This window comes from Ranitomeya variabilis, chromosome 3 (genome assembly GCF_051348905.1).
Source record: "Ranitomeya variabilis isolate aRanVar5 chromosome 3, aRanVar5.hap1, whole genome shotgun sequence".
Lineage (NCBI taxonomy): Eukaryota > Metazoa > Chordata > Amphibia > Anura > Dendrobatidae > Ranitomeya > Ranitomeya variabilis.
This window is the reverse complement of record NC_135234.1, coordinates 442472065-442482905: the sequence shown is the minus strand read 5'-3', so window position 1 is coordinate 442482905 and position 10841 is coordinate 442472065. Positions and strand designations below refer to the sequence as shown.

The window sequence follows — 10841 nt, the reverse complement described above, 5'->3', positions numbered from 1 at the left end:
GCAGCCTGACAAGGGTTAAATGCTACAATTTTACAACAGCATTTACGGAGCTCAAATTAAATTGCTTTAATTGAGGTGGAAACATCTGACTCAATCCACAGCAGATTCTGCCACTGATGAGCCCCATTCAGCAATGCAACTTCACATGTGGCATGACATGAGTAGATTGCCTCAGTCAGCGCTCCCTATTCACATATGTAACAAAAGCCACATTGATAAACTTGAGGCTGTAAGCTACAGATTATTATCTCCTCTATGAAAGACCACAGCACACACATGTAGTGCCCACAGTATCCCTAAGAGGATTATGATATTGGGTCACAGCGTTAAGGACAGTTGGTTTCCTGCCAGAAAAGCCCTCTTTGAAGTGACCACTAGGGAAGTATCCTTTATTCATACCTTCAATAGCTGTACATTGAGCCTGTAATGAGAAATATTAGGATTAAGTATAGGTCATTTTAACAGAAAAAGCCTCAAAGGGTTAGCAGTGTTATCCTTCAGAAGGGACTGTGCAAGTCTTCTGAAGTGTTACTTTATGGTCATGTCCACAGCAGACTACAAATCAGTTCTAGCCGCTTTGGTAATGACCAGAGTTTGTAGCCATATACTAGGAATTTTAGCCATAAATAATGTAATTGCAGCATTTAGCAATAACTTGTAATATTTACCTGATATAGAAGGAAATACTGTCAGAAATCTGCAAGTAAAGCAACAGGTTAGTTCTGAAAGTTGGCAAATTACATTGAAGTATTGTCTCAGCATAATACCAGGTTTACAAGCACAAGAGGCCTGAAAACCAATGATGCCACTTGCCGATTTACTATAGCACTGGTTATTGAACACCACAACAGTGAGAGCCATTGGGTGCAGATACCATACAGTGCATGAGAGAACTGAATGACACTCACCTCAAGCCCAGCCCTTTAGGAACAGTGGTCCCAAAACTGAAAAAAAAACAAAAACAAAAAAAAAAAAAACAGGTCTACATAAATTTTTTTGTAATTGCAGGTGAGTTTTCTGAATCATCTTTGTCCTGATTTAAAAAGATGCATCTTGTTTTTATTATTACATTAAGAAAACAGTAATCTACATATTAGAAAAAAGCTTCACCTTACAAAACAGTTTATTGAACCAAAATAATTTTATATGAAAAATAGAAAGCAAAGTATGAGCAGAAATTAAAAGTGCTTGACATTAGACTGCAGTGGATACGATTTTTCAGGGTTGTCCCTATACAACATCCAACAGTAATCTGCCATCATTAAGTCATTCCAAAAACCCTGGTAGCGGTGTCCCATTACTTTGATGTCCTGGTGAAATTTAGAACTGATTTTACTGGCGATAATCTGGTAGAAAACTATATACAGTTGTGAGGTAAACGGGTCAGCCTATTCCTTACAGATGAACATTGGCAGACAGGCAGTTTCTCAGTGTGATATTGGCTGCTCCCAGGTTCTCTGTGGAGACACTCACTCAATTACACCTCAGTGGCTGAGCTGTTATCTTCCCTCTGAGGTGACTTGCCCTCCCAGAAATGCAGTGAAAAATCCTCACAATGGCGGCTGTCCGCTGCCTTCCCCTCTATCTCCCTATGGCAGGGCTCAGATCCCTGTAGAGTCTCGCATACCAGTCCTTGCTGCCATAACCATACTTTTCTGACTGACTCAAATCTTACCTCCTCAGTTAGCTCTTCCTCATAACATGTGACTTTCCGAGAAGCAGTCATTGGTTGACTGTACTGTCAATACTCCTTCCCATAAAACCGTTACTGATGTTGTCCCTATAAGAAAATTCACAATCAAGACAAGCAAGGAAATTGTAACATAGGAAAGACCACATATATTGAAAATGCAGAAATAGTAACAAAAATACTTCTCAGAAACTTTGTGATGGAGCAAAACTAAGCATATTTTTTGACTCAGCACATCAGACTCCATAAAAAAACAGACCCATTACCTTTGCTGATATTTGTGTTGATAATGAATTTTATTAACTGGCAACTGAGTGACACTGATGAGTTGCACCACTCCACACTCAGCAACCAGTACTTCATGTCAGTTCTTGTCAGATTTACATGCTTTGTTCACACTTTGGTCACACAGCAGTTGAACTGAAATCATCACTTGAACTGAAGGCCAGTAAACATTTATTCCCATTGTATGTTACAAGTTTCTAGGGTATTGTGACAATACTCACTGACAGTGGCTTTGCTAATTTCAGCTCCCACATACTGCCCAACTACACATCAGCTCCAGATGCATCCATCTAGAAGACAAAGCGCACATTAACGCCATGACAAACACCCCGCCGCAAGTTCACAAGACGAAACGAGTGTTATGCAGTTAATAACCTACTAATATTTTAGCAGGCAAAGCTAACTGCAACCTTTATCTATGAGGCGTTTCCAACGATATGAGAATACAACAACACCCAATCGGGATAGACCTCAACTCACTTCAGAATATGGTCATGAAAATTTAGTTGGGATTAGATTTACGCAGCCTCAATCTCACCACAATATCCAGTAGTGAGTGCGCAGAGACAAAAAACACCACTTACTAACCCCCCCCCCCCCCCCCCTTACAGACATTGGGAGAAATAACATGCAGATTTCGGTGAGCCCACATCTTTTCCAGGATATGTCAGGTGTTTTGAACAGCTGACATGTGCCCGCAATACTCATGGGTGGAATCATGATCCACCCACGGCTATTAACTAGTTAAATGCAGCTGTCAAACCAACAGCGGCATTTAAATGGTGCTTCTGGCAATTGTGCAGGAAATACGCACACCGGTGACCAGTCATGTGATTGGGGGTCATTGGTTTGTCAGCATGACAACCAGAAGTCTCATGGAGACTTCTATGTTTGTCAGTGCCAGATTACTATGAGTGCCACCCAGTGGTCGGCGCTCATAGCAAGTCAGTAATTCAGATACATAGAGGCAAACTGATCACCTCTATGTAGCTGAGCCGATCGGGCTATGGTAGCTTCTAGTCTCCTATGGAGACCATTGAAGCAAGCCAAAAGTTAAAGAAAAATGCACGCACACAACCTTTCGCCCCATTCAAAAACAAACAAAAAAAAATAAAAATTGCTGTATTCAGAATTGCCCTATCAAAAAAGGATTAACCTGATCGCTAAACAGCGAAGCGATAAAAGTAAAAAAACCACTCAAGAATTATGTTATCTAGGTCGCTGTGACATTGCATTAAAATGCAGTAACAGGAGATCAAAAGATCGCATCAGCACCAAAATGGTATCATTAAAAAAAGAAACCCACATATTTGTTATCGCCTCGTTCAGGATTGATAGAATGAATATATATATATATATATATATATATATATATATATATATATATATCTCTAATCCGATCGGCAAACAGCATTACAAGAAAAAAAAAAAAGTCAGAATTACTTTTTTGGTTACCGCAATATTGCATTAAAATGCAATAAACAGCGATCAAAAGATTGTCATCTACACTAATTTTTTTTTTCCTTAGCAAACTTGGATTTTTTTTTTTTTTTTAACATGTGTGGGATTGCACTTTTTGCAATTTTACTGCATGTGGATTTTTTCCCCAGTATTCCAGTACACAGCATGGTGAAACCAATGGCAACGTTCAAAAGTACAACTTGTTCCGCAAAAAATAAGCCTTCACATGGCCATATTGACGTAAAAATGAAAGTTGTGGCTATGGGAAGGAGGGGAGCGGAAAAGGAAAATATCTCTGGTCATGAAGGGGTTAAACTCAACCCATGGGACATACCTGACCTATTAATATGAGCATACAGGTAATAGAAATGTTACACTAGTCCTACCTGTATGCCTCATATTATTGGTCTTGTGGTGGCGAAATGTTATATTCTCTTTATGCTAATGATTTCTTCAAGGCTTTGATGCCTGGAGGAAATCCCTGTCCTCATTGTAATACTACTCCCCTCCCATTAATTTCAGTTTTGGACCCAGAATCCTGTGTAGAAAACCAGCAGAACCATTCCTACCACTGTCAGAGGAAATCAGCAGCTGGGGTCAGACCAGACACCACCCCCCATCATTTTGACAAAATAACCTTATAAAGACCACTTCCACAGTCTATACTCATTTCATTTTACCTTTATGTCCATCAGCTTGGTCACATAGTACCTTAAAAACAAACAAAAAAGACGACCTTGTTAAGTTTTATAAGCGCAAGCTATTTTTATTACAAATAAGAAAAAAAACTGTTCAGAAAATCTTTATGTCAGTCACCCTAAATCAGAGCAGTTGAACATTGTTAATCATCAGAACAGTCAGACAAGCTGCAATGGCATAAAAGTTGGCTTTAACAAGGGACAGTCACCACAGAATTATTGTTTAAACCAAGGACAAGTGCTTGGAGTTTCATAACAGAGCTAATCATTTATATACACTGTCCCACCTGCTTGTCTTGTCTTTATCTCCACCCTCCTTAATGGACAGCTCCAGAGAAGGGCACAGATGAGGTGCACTTAAATGGCCACAACATGATACACTGAGCACCTGTACTTGATTTGAACAGTCACTGTGCAGAGGGTGCCTTTAAAACAACCACCATCTTAAAAGGTGTTGTCAAGCTGAGAAATAGGTCACCACCACAGCCAGCAGCTTCATGCCCATCTGGCCAATAGTTGCCAGATCATGGAATAAGTGACACTGGGTATTCAAGAGAACCCACATTTCAAGTTTTGACAACACTTAGGACAGCCATCACATCTAAACTTATAATATTAAGTCCATTACCTCAGTCACTCTTGACAACTGCACCTATGAAAAAAAAAAAAAAAAGCATATAGGTAAGCAAATGCAACAAGCTCAGAACTGCTGATTTACAAGCCTCAAACAGTAGCTAGACGCAAATATTTTGATATGAAAGAAGTGTGACTCAAGCCAGAGTGCAAGACTCTTAACACGTTTTGTACGCATCTTAATCTTGTTTAAAGTGTCTGCCCCCATTGTCTTCTACATAAGGCGCACCCCATACATCGGCAGCATGGTGGCTCAGTGGTTAGCACTGTAGCCTTGCAGTGCTGGGGTCCTGGGTTCAAATCCCATCAAGGACAACGTCTGCAAGGAGTTTGTATGTTCTCTCCGTGTTTGCGTGGATTTCCTCCGGTTTCCTCCCACATTCCAAAGACATACTGACAGAAAATTTAGAGTGTGAGCCCCATTGGGGACAGTGAGTGTGTGCAACCTGTAAAGCGCTGTGGAATTTTATATTATACATCTCCTCATTCCACCATGCTAGGTAATGACTGCTCCTGCTTCGATGCAGCAGCATTGTGTTGCTGGACTGATCTATTGGTGCAAAGTGCCAGTATATGAGAGCTTTGCTTTCTGGAGAATTAGACCCCTTTCACACATCAGTTTTTTGCCGTCAGTCACAATCTGAAGTTGCCCAAGTAGGACTATGGTTCTTTTAACAGGTTGTCTGGACTTTAACTACAGATTTGTAGCCTGACTGCAGACTAGTGAATCCACACACTGCAGAACTGTGACAATTTTAACACCAGCAGGCAGTCATGGGATTGTAAGGAGATTTGCGCACTTCCAGTCACACCCATATAGTCAGAAGGCAGTATGCATAGCACATACTTGTGGTCCCATGACTGCCTGCTCCCAGTACCAGAGAATCCACAAGTCTGCAGTCAGTGACTTTAGACCATAAAAAAAAAAAAAAGCGCTAAAATAGTTAAAAGTAGTGACAAATGACTAAACATATGCACAACAGTGTAATTTATACATTCCTGTGCAATGTTCATTTCCTGCAACAGTTTTGCCAGGCGAACTGCCTTAAAGAAGCCATGTACATTCTCCAATGCTAAAAAACACCTTCAATTCTTTATCTTTTAATATGTCTGGTAACATTAGAGTTCATACATAGAAGTACAGAAAATTGATGTCCCTTCCCATAAGTAACACAACTCCTACAAGTTAAGTAGTTGTGGGTTGCAAGAGAAGGTTTTACTCTTAGCATTTCTGTCATGTTTGTACCTAGAAAGTGGCCAAACAAAAGAAAGGAAATGCTTTCAAACATTTCAGCAGTATTGCCAAAATATTGCAGCATGCACTAAGAATCTATATATATATAATTGTCTAAGGGTTTTTCTGTCTGTCTGTCTTGGAAATCCCGCCTCTGATTGGTCGAGGTCGCCGGGCCTCGACCAATCAGAGACGGGCACAGCATGGCGACGATGATGTCATAATGGAAATCCCGCGTCTGATTGGTCGAGGCCGCGCGGCCTCGACCAATCAGCGACGGGCACAGTATCGACGTAGATGTCATAATGGTTGCCATGGCGACGATGATGTCATAAAGGTTGCCTCGACCAATCAGCGACGGGCACAGTCTGCCGCGAATTCTGGAATCATCATTGTCCATATACTACGAGGACATGCATATTCTAGAATACCCGATGCGTTAGAATCGGGCCACAGTCTAGTAATAAATATATATCTATATCTATTTTTTTATTATTTTTTTTTTAAATAGGTCCTGTGCACCATACAAGCCATCCACCATGCTGCATTAGGAGAACCTTAGGGTACCGTCACACTGAGCAACTTTTGAACGAGAACGACAGCGATCCGTGACATTGCAGCGTCCTGGATAGTGATCTCGTCGTGTTTGACACGCAGCAGCGATCAGGATCCTGCTGTGACATCGCTGGTCGGAGCTAGAAGTGCAGAACTTTATTTCGTCGCTGGATCACCCGCTGTCATCGCTGGATCGGTGTGTGTGACACCGATCCAGCGATGTGTTCACTTGTAACCAGGGTAAACATCGGGTTACTAAGCGCACCATTGTAAATGTAAAAACAAAAAAAAAAACCCAAAAAACAGTACATACTTACATTCTGATGTCTGTCACGTCCCTCGCCGTCAGCTTCCCGCACTGACTGAGCGCCGGCCGTAAAGTAAAAGCAGAGCGGTGACGTCACCGCTGTGCTTTACGGCCGGCACCGACAGTCAGTGCGGGAAGCTGACGGCGAGGGACGTGACAGACATCAGAATGTAAGTATGTACTCTTTTTTTTTTTACATTTACAATGGTAACCCGGGTAAACATCGGGTTACTAAGCGCGGCCCTGCGCTTAGTAACCCGATGTTTACTCTGGTTACCCGGGGACTTCGGCATCGTCGTTGGTCGCTGGAGAGCTGTCTGTGACAGCTCCCCAGCGACCACACAACTACTCACCAACGATCACGGCCAGGTCGTATCGCTGGTCGTGATCGTTGGTAAATCGTTTAGTGTAACGGTACCTTTAGACTTCCATTTTACACCCATGGCATTGCACGCTGTGTGGAAAGTTTATTTGCTCTACATACTAAGATGATAGGCCTTAGGATGCATTAAAAATTACTACTATATAATGATGTTTCAGCTCATATCCCAGACTCCTGCTGGTGACTACTTCCTCAACATCAGCTCTTTCAAGGAGACAGAAGCTGAGTGATAAAGGAGAGCAGTGTTAAGTATGGAGAGAGGGGACGAGGCTGAAGTTGGTTTCTCAGCAATTTTTTATTTTCTGTTTATTATAGATTTAACAACAAATAAGCATCACAATAATGTACAATGCAGCAAGGAGCCCTGATGTGAATACTTATAAACAGCTACAAAAATTATAAAACTGGCACAAAAATGGGCGCCAAAGGGCATTAATGAAGGGTTAAATGACTTAGGGCCACCGATATGACACTGCAAACAGGGTCCCCCACATCCAAACCAGGACTCTTCAGCCGGGCCGAAATAGGTTCTGGGCATCATAACTGGCATCAAAGTGGGCAGTCTATTTTGGGCATTTGAATAAGTAACTGGCGTTTTATAAGGAGTTAAAAACTGTGGGAAACTGATACCACACTAAGAGTACACAGATAGTGATGCCCTGTATCAAACCCAGGTCCCTCCAGCCAGGCCCAAATAGGTTCTGGGCATCAGAATTGGCATCAAAGTGGGCAAACAGCCCATTTTCACACATTTAAATAAGTAACTGATGTTTGTAAGGGGCTAATGACATCTGTGTACTCTTAGTGTGAGATCAGTGGCCCAAAGCCATTTAACCCCCTAAAAACACCAGTTACTTATACTGTGAAAGTGAAAACGGGCTGTTTGCCCACTTTGATGCAAATTCTGATGCACAGAACCCATTGGGGCCAGGCTAGATGGACCTGGGTTTAATGCTGGGCATCATTATCTATGTATTCATAGTGTGTGATCAGTGTCCCAGTGTCATTTAATCCCTTAAAAACATCAGTTACTTGTATTCAAATGGCCAAAATCGACTGTCCACTTTGATGCCAGTTCTGATGTCCAGAACCCATTTGGGCCAGGTTGGAAGAGACCTGGCTTTGATGTGGGGCTCCCTGTTCTCTATGTTATGCATTGTGATATCAGTGACCAAAAGTCATGCGACACTGATTAATGACCTTCGTTGCCCACTTTGAAGCCCATTTTAAGGCCAGTTTTATAATTTTTTAAGCTGTTTATAAGTATTCACATCAGAGCACCTCGCTGCATTGTATGTTACTATTGTGATGCTTTTTATTTGTTGTTAAACCTATATAAAATATGAAAAAATTGCCTTAGAAACTGCCGAATAAGAAACACTTCAACCTCGTAGGGAGGGGAGGGTGAGAAAGCGTTCTAGGGTTGCAAACCTGAAATTGGACAGTGACTTATGTAGACTAATAGCATATGCTCCTGCCAAGACCGTTGCCTTTCCAGGATGCCAATGCAGTGTCTGCTGGCACATGAATAAGGAAGAACCAACTTCCATTAGATGCATCAGTTTAGCATGAAGGAAATGCACATGCTACAGTGCTCACTTGATAGGGTCACTAGAACACCGCCAACATGGACCTAGGAGGTGGGGAGAGGCAGTTCACAAAAATGAACATTTTCATAGTGGCTTGCTATATGCACTCCTCTGTGGTGTGCGCTTGCATCAGCTGGAAGTGGCCACCATTCAAGATGCACAACTTCCTGTCTGACAATGGAGTCCAGAGATTGATGGGAAGAGGAAGAGCAAATAGCTTAGTTTGTATTGTAACATCTTATCCCTGGGAAAAGGTTTTGCCCACACCACCTCAAGGTACAGTTGGGTCACTAGAGAGCATTTCAGGAGTAGGCAATGTGACAATTCATCACAGCAGTTATCGTGGCCTGGAGTGAAAGGTTTACTATGGCCAGAGCCGACTACTGCTAAGCATGTCCTTACCAGATCAGGGCGCATCATCCACCGGAAAGCACAGTGTCACAGGCGGCACACATACTGGGCATGGACACCTGAGGGAGACAACAGGGCTTGTAATATAACCACCGAAGTTACAGACTGTACAACCACATGGCGGCCATCTGTAACAAAGTCCTAGTCAGTGTCACACAGCGCCCCCCAGCGGTGGGACATGTACCAGGTCTCATTGTCATCACTGCAATACACATTACATGATGGAAGCAAAACCTGCCCGTCCGTATTGCCTCGCTGTACACTAGAGACACGTCATGTGAGACTGCGCCCCATCTGTAGCCAGGCTGCAGCAACCACACAACGGCCCTCGTGTGCAAGGGACACAGACAGGTGCGCTCGTACAGTGACCCGGGCCCCAACACACCAAACATTACCTCTCCTCAGCAGGTCGACAAATGAGAAAGAGCATGGCGTGTGAGGGACATTTATAGGGCGAGCTCCGCAATCATGACGTCTAAACTCGCGAGATTTATCAAAGCGGCAAATGAAATAACGCGAGAATAAGCTGCCGCTTATACACCAGAGGCAGGCAGTGACGTCACTACCAGGCGTTTAGGTGGCAGATATGACACGCATAGCTATGGAGGCGTGGTCCGCACTAAGCCCCTCCCTCCCTCCCAGCCTCCATGGCTGCTTCTGTGAGGGAAAGTTACACGTGGAGCACCTGTGTCTGTCATCTCGCAACAAGCCCCAAAAGCGAGGCAGCGCTCATGACTGTGGCCCCTATTAGTCTCTATAGTTGTGTCCCTAGGGGAAGGAAATGTCTTGCTTTCCCTTTCTTCATTGTCACGTTTCTTTTTGGTTCTGAGGTATTCCTTACCTTTTTTTTTTTTTTTAAACCAAATTCTTCAAAATGGCTCACGCACTTCATGAATTTTGTTCAAATTAAAAACAAAACAAAAAAAATATTTTTGGTTTTAACCTTTTTGTGCAAAAAGGTATAGCAAAACATATGGGGCTCACATAAAACAACCTGACACGGCTGACTGAAATATAGTTGTGTGACATATAGTGTGAGAAAGCTGCACATTTCGTATTGGGTGACAACAGCTAGTAAACCATAAACTCTGCCGCAATGGCGAACACATATAGTACAAAAGGTGGGAGAGGAAAATGAGTTACCGCCAAAACCCACAAAGGTGCAATAATGATTGAGAAGCTGTAAAATAAACTGCTGGGGGTTTACCAATATTATTTGTTACATGGATACACAATGTTTAGAGTTAAGGCCGGATTCACACAGGTCGCAGTCTTATGCCACATTCCCCTTTTCAGTATTGGGTCAGTATTTTACCTCAGTATTTGTAAGCCCAAACCAGGAGAGGAACAATCAGAGGAAAAGTATAATAGAAACATCACCTCTTCTGTATTTATCACCCACTCCTGGTTTTGGCTTACAGATACTGAGGTAAAAACCTCACCGAATACTCAACATGTGAACGTGGCCTGAGGTTCACAGGTAGCATAAATGCTGTGTGTTTTCTTTCCTGCAATTTTTAAAGGGAACCTGTCACCACGTTTTTGGAAGATGGGATAAAAATAGCGTTAAATAGGGGCAGAGGTGGGCGTTACATT

General features: G+C 42.5%; 4 non-coding genes across 4 annotated transcripts; all 4 read right to left on the bottom strand.

Moving 5' to 3' along the window:
* Positions 1–748: 748 nt before the first annotated feature.
* On the bottom strand, positions 749–885 carry LOC143818661 (small nucleolar RNA SNORA8). Its single transcript, XR_013224655.1, has one exon. It is a non-coding gene; the product is annotated as a small nucleolar RNA SNORA8 (small nucleolar RNA).
* Positions 886–2329: 1444 nt separating this feature from the next.
* Positions 2330–2451, bottom strand: LOC143818670 (small nucleolar RNA SNORA18). Its single transcript, XR_013224662.1, has one exon. It is a non-coding gene; the product is annotated as a small nucleolar RNA SNORA18 (small nucleolar RNA).
* A 3466-nt stretch (positions 2452–5917) lies between these two features.
* Positions 5918–6047, bottom strand: LOC143818677 (small nucleolar RNA SNORA40). Its single transcript, XR_013224668.1, has one exon. It is a non-coding gene; the product is annotated as a small nucleolar RNA SNORA40 (small nucleolar RNA).
* Positions 6048–9421: 3374 nt separating this feature from the next.
* On the bottom strand, positions 9422–9552 carry LOC143818665 (small nucleolar RNA SNORA1). Its single transcript, XR_013224658.1, has one exon. It is a non-coding gene; the product is annotated as a small nucleolar RNA SNORA1 (small nucleolar RNA).
* Between the last annotated feature and the right edge of the window lie 1289 nt (positions 9553–10841).